The 17,122-nt window shown below is 45.2% G+C and overlaps 2 pseudogenes; one reads left to right on the top strand and one right to left on the bottom strand.

Annotated features, from left to right (window-relative positions):
• Positions 1-9,477, bottom strand: part of LOC136386886 (F-box-like/WD repeat-containing protein TBL1X) — a 568,957-nt pseudogene extending 559,480 nt beyond the window's left edge.
• A 5,013-nt stretch (positions 9,478-14,490) lies between these two features.
• The window catches only part of LOC136386887 (A-kinase anchor protein 17A-like), a 32,993-nt pseudogene continuing 30,361 nt past the window's right edge, over positions 14,491-17,122 (top strand).

Here is a 17,122-nt window from a genome sequence, read left to right on the forward strand (position 1 = left end):
GCACACCGGTGTTGGCTAGGACTCCCCAGATCACGGCGCGGGCAGCTGCACATGTGGGTTGACTCACCACAGGCGTATTCCCTCCTCGGCAACAGTCCTTTCGCTTTCAGTGTGTGTGTGGATCTCCGGGATGCTCCGAGGATAAATTTTTCTGTTTCTAGTTGATAAATTTGTTGAGATTTTGAGGAGATCTGTCGGACGCGCTGCTCACGGCACCATTTCCGTTACGTCACTCCATACTTTTTTCTTAATGAGTCTGTTTTATTAATTTCATACCATTCTCACTCAAGACCCAGAATTACAGGCGGTGCTGGTCCATGGCAAGTGCCCCCACACTTCTTTGCATAATGGATTCCAGACCCCTATGTAGCCCAAGAGCCATCAGCTTATTCTTTTAAACATTCTTATTGATTCACAATAAGAAGAGTAGAATGTTTTATTCTGAATAAGGTCCTTTAAGCACTAAGATAGAACAGTTCTGTTGACTGCAGCCTAACGTGATATGGTTTTGTGGAGGCCCCTGGGGCCACTTATAAACATGCTTCCCAGACTGGTGACTCAGAGGGTCTCTGTTTAAATGGTTCAGATATAACTAGCTAAGGCTGGTGCACCCAATTCTACCCCACAGAATTTTCACCACCTGCACCTCTGCGTTGAATAAAGTAAACCAAGACCAATCCTATGCTGAAATGTTTCCTTTAGTTATCATAATAAAACCCTTCACAGAGCAAAATGCCAGGAACTTGTGCACACAACCCAGCCCAAATCTGGCCTGTGGGTTACGAGGGTCCTTACTTTGAGTGGGTGTCACTTGATAGCTCTATCTCATGGTTCCCTTTCAAGGTGAGCTCCTATTTGTATAGTTTTGAAGGAAGCTGACAATCAGGGCACACATTAGCAAACTTTTTATTCCCTTTGATACTAATAATGTTTAATGGCCACTTTTCTGTTCTCTAGATACAAGTAACATTATATTACTGTCCATAACATTTACAGAGTAACTTTCTGTTCCCTTTTGTAAAATAACTTTTACAGCCACCAAGAGCAAGGCTGCTTGATGAGCCCAGGGAGACAGGACCATAGGCCGTCTCCAGTTTACACTGCTAGCATGATGCTGGAGTTTGGTTGCTGGTGGTTGGGCTGGTCGGTCTCCACTTTATGGTGTGTCTTTGTTTGCTGTAAGACTGAAGACCATGGACATCTGTGTCTTGCTTCATACTCCAGATCTAGAGAACAGATGGGGGATAACATAAGCCAATTGTTTCTGCAGTTGGGAACAGTTCTACTTCAGTCATTCTGTGAGTGTCCATTAGGTCTGTGACATCTGAAATGTTCACTGACCCATGGCTCACTGCCCAAGCAGTGAGGTGGCCAAAATCCTGGGGGCACCAGTGGGAAGGCCACAGGGAAGGGGAGGGTTTGAGAATTATCCTCTTATGATCATCAGGAGTTAACTGGTGACAGCGAGCCATAGAGTAGCAACAGGGAAAAATTATGGTGTCAGGAAGAGTGTCCATGACAAAATTCTCATTCACAGCTGCAGTGAATGCAGGACTGCAAGGTGTTGTTTAGAATCAGCAAGGTCATACTTCCAGATCACACTACCTTTAATGTCATGTCTTCTGAGCAGGATGCTAGCAACATCCAAGAAGGATCTCACTTGATGCTGTTGACCTTGTTCTGAAAGAGAGAGCAAGAGATATTGAAAAGAAATATATAGGCCCCAGAGTAGGTACTTCAGTGTTCCAGCACGGGGCAACAGCACCCTATCAGCTCAGCAGAGTGAACATGCAATTACAGGGGTAGTGAGTGGCACCACCCCAAACACATCCCTCTTCTTCTTTTCTTACTTTGCCTTTTCCACTGATACTAAGGCATGGCCATTCATATAAAAGTTCTAGGGGCTCTTGCACACTGCAGGGATCTGCTCCAGGAAGGCGACAAAGAACAGCAGGTGCCTCATCAAGGAATGTGATAAGAAGTCAGCTGGTGCCAGAACCTTCTGGACTGAATGGTGACATTTTCCAACAAATTTAGGAAAACTGGCTATTTCTATTCTCTCTTTTGCAATTTGCTGTTAAACACATTCATTAGGATTTTCTTGGGGTTTTTTAATTAATTGTTCATTTCAGACATTACACCTCTCAGTTCTCAAATTCCCATTTGATTGTTTTGTTTATTATTTAAAGAAAATTATTTTCCATCACAGAGAGGATTAATGAAAAAAATATATGACACAAAAATACAGATAATAATAGGACAGCAAATCCCAGAGAAAGGAGGGAGAGAGTCAGGGGCACTGGGGCAGTGTGGGTAAAATGAGAGCATGTATTTTGTATGATGAGGGTGTTACATTAAATGGGACACTTGAATCACACTCAACAAAATAAATTTAAAAATTTAATTTAAAATGAATATAGTTTTCCTTTTTCTATAGACATTTCTCATCTGCCACTCATTAGAGTATCTATTCATTTATATCCTCATATGTTAGTATAATAGCTACATTAAGTCTTTTCTCTGAAATCCAACATCTGGCTCCAAAACACAGAGTCTGTGTTTTCTCCCAAGAAGCAGTAAAGAGCTGTTTGGCACTTACTGTATTTTTGGAAGTTTCATACGGGGCAGTCACAGCTGAGTATGCAGACGTGAATGCACATTTCTATGCTACAGGAGTTGGAAATAGTGTTGTTCTGCCAGTCCACATCCAGAGCAGGGGCTGTGACACAGGAAAAGAGGGAGGACATCTACATATACTAGCTGTGCACAGAGATTGGCTGCTTTATAACAAATCAAAGCATAGTCAAGAATCCTTATATATCCAGTAACACGATGAGAACAATTGTTCCCAGTGGGAAAATCTTGTCCTTAAAGATGTAAAAAATAAAATAAAACCTGGACCTTCCTGGCCCAGGGAGAGGACAAGAGTCCATGTCACAGACCGCTTAATAACAGGTGATGCTTTTCTCCACTGAAAGAAAGACATAATCTTTGGTTGATCTTCCAGGGCCAGAAGATTGTAAGCCATTCCCCTAAGCCTTACAAGCTCTGGGAAATAGCATTTTCTGCTGAGAGACATTATAAGTGACCTCTTAAGATGAAGAGTGTTGGCAGAATCTTACTGATATTCATCTTGGACAGGAGATTCTCTTAATAAAAAACAAACCCGAAAGCCATAGTTCTCTGCATGACACACATTCCCATGTCACAGGAGTTGGCATGCCTGGTACAATGATCTTGGAATGTGTCAGTCAATCTCTGTGACCAGAAAGGCAGGACTGGTTTCGACCCTTATGCCAAACATGAGGAAAACCCACTAGACTGACCAGCTACCAGCTGTGATTGGCAGAGATATCTGTCACAGAGTTGACAGAGGTCCAAATCTGTAGACTGGTTTGGCAGGGGCTCTGCAAAGTGTCAATGGGTAGGGACTTCTTAAGAGGTGGAGGGCTCTCCTTAAAGGGCACCAGAAAATGATCTGTCCCTCAAGTTGGGACCTTCCTCATAGTCTGTTCCTTGAATACTCAAGGCACCTGCTTGGAGTGGTCATTTGTAACCGAGATGGGGCTGTGCTGTTTCAGGCAGTCGCTGGGGTCCGCTGTCCTTCAGGCAATCCATAACTACCCACCAACACTGACTCTGTCCTCTTGAAAATGGCACATCAGAGACATGTGATCTAACAGTGCATGCTCACCCCACACATTTCGTGCTTCTGTCTGCATGGAAGACATGGTCTGTGGCCCCTATGTTACTTCTGACAGTCCTTACTGTGGGGGTGGCTGGCTGTCTTTAAGGGAGGAGGCTGCACCTAATGACAGTGTGTGTCACACAGGGCATGGAGTACCTGGTGGGAGTCTGCAATGCCATGGAGGCAGGAGTGACTGTAGTATAGAAAGAACTGTAGTACAGACTGTTATGCATCTGTACACTGGTCCAGCTTTCTCAGCTAGTTTCTGGGAATTTGGATTGCCAGAAATTTTCCACTGTTCTTTAACTGGTAAGGACGACTGCCAAATGGAATGTGTACAAAAAACATATAGTTTGTGCTGCTTTCTTGCTAAGAGTTGGAAATGGGGTACAGGCCAGGCATAGAGGACTGGCGAGACCTGCCACCATTACAGTCTTGGACACCAGGTCCCCAATGAGCTTCCCTGCCCAATGACCCTCAATGTGGGTCTGTTCTGGGTGATGCCACAGCAGAGACCCATAGACATGCTGGATTATATCCTGTGTACTAACTTCCCTGCTTTGGCTGGTTTCTGTGACCAGCGAAACTTTGATGTGGTCTCAGGGACCCCCAACAAACTCATCATGGCACAACAGGTAAAGAAAGAAGGCCACACTGGCCCTGTGGCTCAATTCCTGCTGTGTTTCAACCTTTAGGTGTTAGGGACACTGTACTTTCCAAACATTGAAGCACCATTCACAGTGAAATGGGTTTTCACCCGCTAAGTGTGAGTCCATGGACACGGTCCTTGGACCATTCCTCATTACTCAACAGGGCATTTTATAGCAGACTCTGAACTACTGTTTTCAAATTACAAAACTAGAACCCAGACTCACCAGAATGAAATGGAAACTGCTTCTTGGCCTCCCCTGTTTGGGAATCCCAAGTTATGGTTGTCCATTTTCCACAACTCAATAAGCAAACGTCAGTAATGGGTCTCTTCATGAAGTTTTCTCTAGAAATGTTTATCATGCAAGAAAAGGTAGTGGCCAGTTGGTCATTTGGTGGAGAAGAAGATGTGTGCTTCTTCTGTATGCCATGGCCAGGAATTGAACTCAGGACATACACCTGCCAGACCGATGCTCTACCATTAAGTCAACTGGCTGGGGCCTGGATCTAACACTTTTAGATTCACTTACTGGGACTCATCTAAAACTTAAAAGGATACACAAATTCACAATTCTGATGCAATTTCATGTTCTGTATCACTAATTGCATAATATTGTGGATGATCACATTGAATTCTATATCCCAGACAACAGAAAACATTAAGTAGCAGGAAAGCTGGTAAGAATCAGAAATATACTTTCACCTCTGGGGGTCAGGCTCCCACTAAAGGTCAGTGACAACATCCCTGTAAATTACAATTTCACCCTGGGTATTGCCTTCTAGAACATTATTAGTATTATTTTCTTCATGCTTGATCAACAAAGGCAGACAGGGCACAATTTCAAATATGCATGTTCCCTGACTTCACAGATAAGTGTCTGGTAGTCAGAATGGGGTCAGGTAGAAAATGAGAAGTGAATATAAAACCAGCCTCTGAGACAACAGGAGGCAAGGACAGAAACAACTCTTTGTAGAAAATGGAGGGAGTTTTGCACATGGTTCCGTAGAGCAGTGTGACACACTCAAGAGACAACATGCTACCAGTGAACAGTCAGGTCACATCACAGCCAGGAAAACCAACAAGCATGATGCGGATTGTCTTGGCTGCTTACAAGGAAGCAGGAAGACTTAGATTTCAAAGACACACTAGTTTTCTAGAGATTCAAGATGCCATTTAAGCCAACACTCACTTTGTTTATGCTGGCACTCAAGATGTAGTTCCCCTTTTTGTTATACTTCAAGGCAAAGTTGGGGATGTTATCCTGGCCGAAGGTCCTGGCCAGATTACCTGGTGAGTAAGTCAAACAACAATAATAAACACGTGAACTTCAAAGCCACAGTTGGTCCACTCCATGTTCCTGCACCAGAGCCCCTCTTGTTGGACCCCAACACAAGGGAGGCTGAGCTTACCATCTTCCATCCATAATCTTGCAAACCCGTCATAAGAACCTGTCACCAACAAAGTCCCATCACTCTGCAGGCTGGAAAGAGACAGCCAACAGACACAGCTTAGTAGGGGCGGCTTCTGACCCTCCACAAATTATCTCTTATCCCAGTTTTAGAATAATCTTCCACTAGTACTTAGTGCCCTGTTAAGACTTATCAACCACAGTCCAGGCCAGTTGAATCCATGGTAGAGTATGAGCTTAGTGTGTGGAAGTACATGGTTTGCTTCCTGGTCAGGGAAAATAACAGAAGCACTCATCTGCTTCTCCACTCCTCCCCTTCTCTTTGTTCTCTCTCTCTTTTTGCCTCTGAATCCATGGTTTAATTAGACAGAGTTGTTCCCATGGCTCTGAAGATGGTTCTATGGCCTCTGCCTCAGGTGCTAAGAATAGCTTTGTTGCAAATCAATGGAGCAAAGTCCCATATGGGCAGAGCATCATTCCGTAATGGGCTTTTTTCATGTATCCTGGTTGGGGCATATGTGGGATTCTTTCCCTGCCTCCCCTCCTCTCACTGATTTAAAACAAACATAAAACAATAACAAACTTATTAAACCCCATTTGATTTCAGGCAGTCTAAATTATCAATGAGATAGGTTCTGTAGGTTTGAAAGGGTGTAATATTCATAGGCATAGGAACGTAAATGTAAGTGCTATGTTAAGAAAACCATTTAAGTTGCATTTAATACATAAATGTTCATGTTTCAATGAACATACACATGCAACTTTGGATCAAACACCAGAAAGCTCTCTTGTTCATATCCTGGGAATTCCCTGTAGTTTTTGTGCACATCTTTTAAGTTACAATGTAGGGAGGAACTGGCTGGTTGGTTCAGTAGATAGAGTGTTGGCATAGTTTATGGACATCTTGGGTTTGATTTCAGATCAAGACACACAAAAAAAGCAACCATCTGCTTCTCTTCCCATCTCTCTCCTTTCTTTCTCTCTCTTCCCTTCTCACAGCCAGTAAACTGGCTGGTTTTAGTGTGGCTCTGGGTGCTGAGGATAGATTGGTTGGTCTGAGTGTCAGCCTTAGCCATTAAAAATAGCTCGGCTAATTTGAGCATCAGCCCCAGACAACAGTTTCTGCATGGGGCCCAGCTGCGGCATATGTGGGGAGTCTTTCTCACTACCTGACCTCCTCTCATTAAAAAAATACACTGGGAAAAGTTGTAATGAGACTGGGGAGATCTCTCTGAGCTTCAGACAATGTGGCCACATGGAGAAAAGAAGAGTTTGTGATGAAATGATGGAACAAGCAGAAATACTCCAAAAGTGAGAGAAATCAAAAGAAGTTAGAAAGTGGGGTGTGTCCCACATGTGCGCCCACATAACCCTGTGACACAACTCCGTGAGCAATTAGAAACAAAGCCCCCATGACCGAGCCACCCCAGGGCCCCTCATGGCAGTCCCTGTGTCCACTGTTGGCTGTCGGGGAGGAGGGCCAAGCTTACGTTCCAGTGCAGCGAGGTCACATCTCTGTTACTGGGGATGTCTTCTTTCTTTTTGGATACAGTGCCGCAGCATGAGCTGTGTGGAGGCCCCGTTGCTGTACTCACTGAGGTTCCATATCCAAGCTGTGGAGTCTCCGGACCTGCAGGGGGAAGCACATAGCACTCAGCATTTCTTTTGTTTACGGTTTTTACTTTCTTCTTCCCCTCTTTGTAACCCGAGGCTGCAGCCAGTTCCGGGATGATAACCCGGGACAGGGCAGAAGCCAGACAGTAGCCCAGGGCTCACTCTGCTCCGGCATGTGGCCCCAGGAGACCTGGGGGTAGAGGCCAGCCATCCAAACCCAGGCATATTACGTGTTTTATCCTCACTGGATTTTCTCCTCCCCATGTCTGCTGCACTGAGTGATTTTAAATATCGGCATCAGTCCCCACCCAGGGAGAAAATGGCTTGGCACCAGGTCTTTTCTACAATTTGACCACAATCAGAAGCACCTGTATGAGGGCCACAGTGGGTGTGTGCCCCACACCATGGTCAGCACACCTGGGGAGATGTCCCAGGGAGGTAATGAAGCATGTACTCTGTGAGAGGTCATTCCACACAAGAGCACAAATGGGGCGCCCATCCCTAGAGCATACCCAGTCTGATGGCCTCACCCAGAACCCAGGAGGTCACTGATGGTGTTCCAGGCACAAGTGAACACATCAGACTTGTGGTTTTGCTGTATGGGTTCTTCATGTCTCAGTCTATCTCCATTGCTTTCAAGTGATTATCTGCCATAGGACAGGGGTATAACACCCCCTAGGCACCTGGGTCTTAAAAATAGATTTTCTTTTATACAACATCACCGCTGATGATTACAACCAAACCGTGGCCCATGTAATTTCCTAAATACGTTATGCTTATTTAAATACAGGGTGGGGCCAAAGCAGATCTACCAGTGAGAAAGCTTATTCTTGTATTATTATTTATTGTCACATTATTTGTTGTATATGAACAACTGTAGACCTAATTTGCCAACCCTCCCCCCACCGTGTGTTATGTTTATTCTGAATTTGACAGAGGGATAGCAACAGTTACTCTTTATATGTAGTTGCCAGCATGAGGGGGACAAAGGTGACAATAGCCAGGTGTCTAGTGCACAGAGTCCCCAGGTCCCTGTTCTCCTGAAGAGATGTGGCATTTTATCTCAAGCAAACATCTAAAGGAGCACCATTAGGGAGCTCTGGAGGGTGGATGCCCCAAGCTATCAGAAGTCCTGCCAATCTCCACACCCACATTCACACATTTTTGTTTCCCTGGGACACATGCATGCACAATGTTTACATTGCTCTACAGCTGCATACATTCCTGTGCTCATGACACACAGACACACACACAAACATGCACACACATGCACTTTTTGAATTCAGAACTTTCAGCAATCTCTGCATGTAGGAGCATCAGAGAAAGTGGAGGCAGGTGCTCTGGGCAAAAGCTTGGCTCTCTGAACAATCTGCCCAACACTGTCCAATGGTCACCTAAAGAAGACGTGCCTTCCAGGAACTAGCTGAGACCAAGTCAGATGGCACACACTGTTCTGGTGGCTGCTTGGTTACTGGGAGCTCCACACTTACACCAGGATTTTCCCAAAACCCTCCACCCAGGAGGCTGGGTGGGGACAGGGTCCTGCACTGAGAACACTGTATGCCAGTCGGTGACCATGCAGTGCGGGTTCCTGCAAGCTCACAGGGAGGCACAGCTCCCTAAACCTGAGGCTGTGTAAGTAAAGAATGCCTGTTTCTCAGGATTTCAGAATAAGCCTGGGGTGGGAAGCCTTTCGGGCAGAGGGACACATATGTTCAACAGCGACCAGGGACGACTGTGCCACAGGCAGACCCCGGTGGAGTCTTTGGCACTGGGACACCATGAGAAAGCACCAGAAGCCGTCACAGGCCCGGGGGCACTCAATGACCATGTGGGCTCCATTCTCCTCTCCGTTCACCATGACCTCTCTGTTCTTGCTGGGTTGGGCTGGGGAAGAGCTGCTGTGGTTGCAGTGTTCTCCAAGGTCACCGAGGCAGCTGCTGCTGCTGCTTTCACAGCTGCTGCAGCACTGGCCTGCTGCTGAGCGAGCTTCTCCCACAGGGCCTGCTGCTGCATCTGCAGCACGTCGGGCATCACAGCATCCATGAGGGACAGGGACTCTGTGAGGCCGCTGTCAAATACCCTGCCGTCCTGAGATGAGAACCACAGGGCAGCCATCAGCCCTGCAGCTCCTCAGGGGATGATTTCACCCTAGACAGACTGGGAAGGAGAGGATGGCACAGATCTTATGCAGTGCCAAGGGTGACTGCAGTAGGCTGGGTGCTGGGCAGGAGGTTGTGGGAGTGAGCATTGGTGCAGGACAGGTGTGTAATGGCTGTGCTCATCATGGGACCAAAACCGCACTTGGTTTGTCACAGACATCAGATCTCTGCCACCTTATTTCATGGAAAAGGTGCTGTCTGATATCCAATTTCTCCCATTAGTGGGTGTGGGAATTGTGCCATGCCAGGGGACTTTGGCAATGCCTTCAGACAGTTCCGGTTGTCACCACTGAAAAAGGAGATGCTTCTGACATCTGCCTGTTGAGTGTAGACCAGAGAAACTGCTCACACCCTAGTGTGCACAAGACACCACCCCTCACACAGAATGTTAAGGGCCCCAATGTCAAGAGTAAGAAGGCTGAAAAAACTGCTCAGATGCCAGAACAAGTGTGGGAGCAACTACCCCTCTTTGCAGGAGGGTGTGCTTCAGGAACCTCCAGCCTGCACAAGGGTGGGGAAAGAGAGAGAGAGAGTTAAAGACAGAGAGAGAGAGACCTGCACCATGGAGAGCTGACTGCTAAGACACCTCTCTGTCTCACTAGATAAAATGCCCTCTGGGTGCCTTACTTTAGAATTTAGGAATGAGGAAAAGATACAAGTATCAGCTAAAGAGGAACTAAATGAACCATCACCCCAATTGGCAGCTGGTCACAATTATGTGGAATAAAAAGGCAATCTTACAACAATGCAAAACATATATAAAAAAAAGGAGCAGGTCATCTGTGAGCCACCCTCAAACCCAGTTCCAGCCAATGCTGACCGTCTGGTGAGCATGCCGCCCTCCATCACATATTCACACCCCAAATGGGTGACTCCTTTGCAAAGAACAGGGACTGTCCACAGTCATCAAAACACGTCATAGTTTAAACTCTAAAAGCACATGTCTCAAGTGTAATGACAGCAAACCTAACCAACATGGTCTCCTGTTGTCCTCTGCATGGACAGGAAAGGTACAAATGCTGTGCAACATGCAAGGGACAGAAACCAGGGGGCGGGAGGCTGAGTTGCAGCCTCACAAGCACTGAGCACTGGCGGGTGTATGGGAGGAGGTGGCTCCTGTCTTTGTATCGCTTGTTTGTTTTGTGGAAGAATCCCAGACATCAAAGGTAAGAAAGGAAGAGGTGGCTGAGGTCAGGGAAGAAATCAGCAGGATGTCAAGTGCCTTCCAAAGATGTGGGTTTCTGGAATATGTCACAGGAACGCACGTGACAGAACACAGAATCCATTGCTCCTGTAACTCTAAAGCTAAAGAGAAAGTGGAGGAAAATGGGAGGAAGGAGACAGGATGAGAGAAAAGTCTGGAAGGTCTGAGGAGATGGGCTCCAGGCAGGTGAGACCCATGGAAAGGGTCACTCAAGGGCAGGACACTCAGACATGTGGTGCCATGAGCACACAAGGCATCACCACATGGGAAGAGTCATGATCAGATACAGGGAAAGCCCAGGGTACAGCTGTGTGCTGGGTCAAAGTGAGAGAAAGCATGGATTACAGAAAAAAGCCTGGGATGACGATGCCACAAATGGCGTAAAGGTCACCAGAGTTCCTGGGCACCTTCTCTGTAGAATGGCAGAGAGGAAAGCCAAAGGCATGGGTGGTGGAGTGGACAGGGTGTACTAAAAGAAGCTGTTATAAAGCAAAACTGAAAAAAAACCCACTGGTGTAAAACAAGCCCAAAACCACACTGAGCTCAACCTAAAAAGAGAGTAGACATTCATGCAAATACACCCCATTTCTAATTTGAAATTTTGGTCCTGTTGTCTTACTGCTTGTACAACGAGCACTTGGAATGCTCCCGAGCACAACAGTTATCCCCTCTCTTCCACGATGCAAAAGACAGCTCCACCTGGGACTTGGCTCGGGGTCTTTCAGGGTCCCTGTGTCACTCACTGACCAGTGCACAGAAAGCAGAGAAGAGCCATCTCCTGTCAATGTGCTCATGCACAGCAACCACCCATGCTGAGGTTAATAATGCAGTGTGTGTTTTCAGAGGTAGGGACACATGGGGTGCTGTGATAATCTGTACACAGCAGGCCAGCCATGTATGTGCAAAACACTGGCATGTAAGGGGTCTCAGAGTTCTCCCCCTGTGTATCCACAGGACCCCCACCCTTTATCCTATAAAGTATAGACCCTGTAGAAGAACCCAGAACCTGGCGTGCAGGACTAAACCTGCACAGGAACAGGGGGGTGCAGACTCAGGAAACAACCATTTGCACAGGATGGAAAAGTGGCTTGGAGGGTACAGCCAGCTCAGCACTGATTATAGCTAAACAGCGCAGAGCCTGCTCCCTTTCCTGCAACACCAAGCTGATGGCGGGCTTTCTCTTGGCTCCCAGAACCTAGGCTTTGAAATCTCTATGCTGCAGTGCACACAGGGCCTCAGACAAGAACAGGGGCTGGCAGGTGCTGGCTGAGTGACTTACATAGTCAAGAATCCTAAGTAAAAGAGGCTATATAGTATTCTGGGCTGGTCAGTGTGGCTGAGCCTTGTTTTGCCAAAAAGCTGGAAGTTCTCCCTTGGCTCAAAAATGCTGGCTCACCCTCTTCAGCCCTCACAGTCACTGATGGCCTCTAAAGCTAGCTACTGGTAAGGGCAATGCCCAGCCAGTCACCAGGTGTGCGGTGGTACAGTGCGAGGTTACCCTGGTAGGAGAGTGGGAACGGCTATGGCAAGTGCACACAATGCCTGCATCTAGATGGGAGCAACTGGCCAGGCAGGGAAGCAGGAGCTGCGGGGGGCCCATCAGGTACTGCAGGTGATTCGGAACCTGTAATGACCTTCCTTGTGGAGAGACCTTGCGGCCTCCCATGTCTGGAGGTCTAAGCCATGGCAGGAGCCCTCTGCAAACAGGTAACCCAGCTTGTTGGGGCTTAGTACCCATGTTGGTTGTAGTGCAAAGCCACAGGTTCGTGGAGCTTGCAATCCCTGTAACCCATTGTCAGGGGGGTAGCTGACTGGGGCCTGGGGACCATGTCAGTATCATGAAACCCCTGTGCCAAATTCCTGGCCTCATATAGGCTGCAGCCCAAGGAGTCACAATGACCCTCAGATGTGTGTCAAGTCCTATTTTTCATGGATAGTGCAGGGGAGGAGGGACCAGGGGTTTTGCAGGACACAATGGGTGCCCTTTTTAAGCCATGGTGTGTAGGTGAAGAATACGCTTATCCCAAAAGGCTGGACACTCTCAGCCTTTGTCAGCATTACCAGCAAGGTGTGCTTCCATGCTGCTCTTTGCGAGACCCTCAACAGTGAGGTCCTGGGACCCCACTATAAATGTCTTTTCAGTGGGCATGTTCCCTTTGACCCTGGTTCATCTGATCTTCTGGTGGACTGCATGAAGCTCTGGGGGGGATCTGCATGGTGCCTCCCACCTGCATATGCTCAGAACACCACCTTCATCCACCAAACAGAAGATGCTTCCACCACCCAAACCTGCAGGCACCCCCACCTCTCTGATCCAAACACAGGCAGACTTGCAGTTCCCAGAATGTTCACCAGGTGAAGATGTTCCTCGGTGATAGGAGGGAGTGGGCCTCTCCCAGCTGGCCTAGCCTTCCCCCTCCTCCTCCCCAGTCCTCCCTTTTCCATTCCCACTGCCAGATTACCAAGAATATATAAAACTTCTAGTTTGTTTATTTCACAGAGAGCAAGGCATCTGCTGTTTATGTGACACTTGACTGCACAGGGACCCCTCAGAGGCTCCACCCCAAGGCTCCACTGCCCCTGCTCTCAGATGTCATAAGAATAGTCCCTTTGTGACCAGCCAGCAGTGCCTTCTCCTGTTTTCTCTCTCTCTGCCAGACCCATGACCTCCTATTTTGACCATATTTCTCTCATTTCCACAATGGACCATGTACCCACAATTTTTCAAAGTGGCTGTAATCCTCATGTTTACAATACTCTGTTTTTTTCCACAATTACTTTTTCTATACACTCTGTACCCAGTCTTTGATAGAACCCACACTTGTTGCTTTCAGATGACTCTCTCCTAACCGTCCAGGGCCTTTTCTTCCCTTCCTTATACTCATCAGTCTCCTTGGCCCATGGTTAATGTTTCAGGCTGTGTCCAGTTGATAGGAAGCCACACACTGGGTTTTAAATAACCACTCAGCCAGTGTTCTTGAGGACATTCCATATGACAGGTGTTTTGTAAATAAACATGAGATACTACACACACTGAGACTCTCTAGTCCATGGTGAGACAGAGAAAAACCACAGGTGATTATGTTCTATTCCACATATTGAGGAGGCTATGAAGAAAAACAGTCAAGAGGGTACAAAAGCTTTTAGGTAAGGTGTCCTGGATTTCTCTCTAAGTAAAAGATAACATTAGAATTAAGACCTGCTGGATGGACATGAAAATAACATGAAGGAACAGAGATGTACTATGGTCTGTCTAGTGGTGAACTTGACATGTAAGAGAGAAAGAGGCTGGAGTGGCCAGGGAACATGAGAGGAGGCTGCAGTTATCAGCAGGACCCTCAGTGGAGACATTTGGGGTGCTGCCGATTTCCACAGAGCGCTGTCACTTGCCCCATGTTTGGTTGCAATGGCCACTGTAGGTGATATCAGAGAAATGGTGCCATGAGGAGTGATACCGATAAATCTACCCAAAATTTCAAAAAGTTCTTCAACCAGAGACAAAAAAATCTATCCTTGGAGGGTCTAGAAGTCCCACAAATTGAAGACGAAGGTATGATCAAGCGAAAAATTGACTAAATATATAATCAACCCTGAAGGAAATAAGCAGAGAAAGGAACACTCTGGCTTCCTCACTAACCTAAGCTAGGGCTGCTTTCATTTGGAACTGAGATAGAGGGCTAAGGGTGCAGAGGAAGATGGGCAGGTGGCACAGATGTCCAAGCCGAAGAAACACTGTTCTTGTGGCGACCCAACCAATGCAAGCTAATGCCCGTGCAGGACCCTGACAAAGATGGGCCAGTAGTGGCTGCCATTAGCTCTGATATCCTGGTAAGTGAGCATGGATAGTGTGTGAGAGGTTTCTCCTTGTGCCCTGAGAGGGGACGCCTATGTTACCAAACAGAGGGGTAGAGTGAGAGGCCTTTGCATGGGCTGCAACCAGAGTTTCGGTGTGGTTCCTGCACTCTAAACAGCGGTGCGTGGGGAGTGCGCAAAAGCAAACTTTCCTATGCCCGAATTTCTCCAGGCAGTCGAGGCACCTCACCCAGCCATTTAAGCTAACAGCCCCAGGAAGGATTAGCTTAACCCACAGTCTTCCCACCTCCCACTGACCTATGCAGCTCTAACTAACAAGATCTCTCTCAGTTCAGCGATCTAAGACAAGAGGCATGATATTTTTTAGTGCCTATTGCTATGCATGTAGGGGTGGGGGCAATTTCTGACTGGTAAAACTTTCATACTCAGGGCTATACATTAAAAAGAGAAATGTGGCAGCTTGTAAGACCTCCTGTTTTGCAAACAGAGACAAGGGAATCTTCTACCCAGCCAAAACAGGTTACAAAGTGTAAAAAGCCTGGGGAGAGTGGTCCCACAGAGTGCTGAGGGGAGAGGAGAGGACAAAAAAGTGGAAAATAATAAATTTTGTATTATTTTACTTTTTTTAAATTCTCATTAGTACAATCAACAAAACCACCCTCAGTTTCCATTAGGGAAGAGGAAATCAAAATTCATGAATACAAAAGACAGAGATGTAGCATAGATACATGAGGAAAAATTTATGGAGAAAAAATTTAATATATTGGAAATCTTCTAGCTAAATGACAGAGAATTTAAAATAGATATCCTAAAAATACTCAGAGATATACAAAAACAAAACAAACAAACAAAAAAAACAAAACAAAGAAAGACAATTTAGGGAGCTCAGAAAACAACTCAACGACCAGAAAGAATATATGAACAAGGATTTGAAAGTATAAAAACAAATAAAAAAGAGATGCAAAACTGAATTCATGAACTGAAAAACAAGGTAACAAGCTTAGCTAATAGGACAGCCCAGTTTGAAGGTAAGATTAGTGAAGTATAAGACAAGCAACATGAGGCACCACAGAGAGAAAAAAGAGACTCAAAAATAAAAAAAGGGAAAGCTCTACCAAAATTGTCTGACTCTATAAAAAAATAACATAAGAATAATAGTTATATCAGAGGGAGAAGAGAGGTAAAATGGAATGAACACATTCAAACAAATAAGAGATAAGAACTTTCAAAGCCTGTGGAAAGAACTAAAGCCTCAAATTCAAGAAGCAAACAGAACATCAAGTTTTCTTAACCCCAACAAACCTACTCCAAGGCACATTATAATAAAATTGGCACAAATCAATGACAAAGAAAAAATTCTCAAGGCAGTCAGGGAAAAGAGGAATACAACATACAAAAAGGAAAGCGTATTAGATTATCATTGGATTTTTCAGCAGAAACTCTACAAGCTAGAAGAGAGTGCACCCCAAAATTTAAAGTCCTGAAAGAGTGGAATTCTTAGCCAAGAACACTATACCCATAAAAGCTATCCTTCAAATACAAAGGATAAATAAAAATATTCACAGATACAGAAAAGATGAGGGAAATTATCATCAGAAACCCCCACTTCAGGAATTACTAAAGGGGCTTTTCCAACCAGATCAAAAGAACAAAACAAAACAAAACAAAAAGTAAAAGCTCCACCAAAAACACAAAAAAACAAATTTAAACTGTGACAACAAAAACAAGCAGTCAAAAAAGGGCAGAGGATGGAGATTAACATTACCATAGGACAATGAAGTGCAGAAGTATTCATAAGACAGTGTACTACATTGAACATGGTAGGTACCCTTTTTATTACTTAATAGTAACCACCCTTGAAAAAATCACCACAGAAGTACAGGACTTAAAAAAGTTGGCAAGAGAGGAAAGAAGTATGGAATACAACCAAACAAAAACAAAAAAAATACAAAAACAAAAGAGAAGAATCAAAAAAGATACAAAACTAAGAGAAAGCAATTTATAAAATGGCAATAGGGAACCCACAAGTATCAATAATTACACTAAATGTAAATGGATTAAACTCACCAATAAAAAGGCACAGAGTAGCAGAATGGATTAAAAAATTTCAACTGTATGTTGCCTACAACAAACACATTTAAGCAACAGGGATAAAAACAAATTCAAAGTGAACGGCTGGAAAACAATACTCCAAGCAAATAACATCCAAAAAAGAAAAAGCAGACGTAGCAATACTCATATCTAATAATGCAATTACAAGACAGCAAAAATACTTAGAGACAAAAATGGACATTTCATAATGTTTAAGGGGACACTAAATCAAGAAGACATAACAATTCTTAATATATATGCACCAAACCAAAGAGCACCAAAAATATATAAGACAGCTACTTATTGACCTTAAAACAGAACCTGACAAAAATACAATCATACTTGGAGACCTCAATACACTGCTGACGGGTATAGATTGTTCATCAAAACAAAAAATCAATAAAGATATATTGGCCTTAAACAAAACACTAGAGCACCTGGATATGATAGACATCTACAGGACATTTTATCCCAAAGCTACAGAGTATACATT

The sequence above is a fragment of the Saccopteryx leptura genome, unplaced genomic scaffold, assembly GCF_036850995.1.
Source record: "Saccopteryx leptura isolate mSacLep1 unplaced genomic scaffold, mSacLep1_pri_phased_curated manual_scaffold_18, whole genome shotgun sequence".
Classification (NCBI taxonomy): Eukaryota; Metazoa; Chordata; class Mammalia; order Chiroptera; family Emballonuridae; genus Saccopteryx; species Saccopteryx leptura.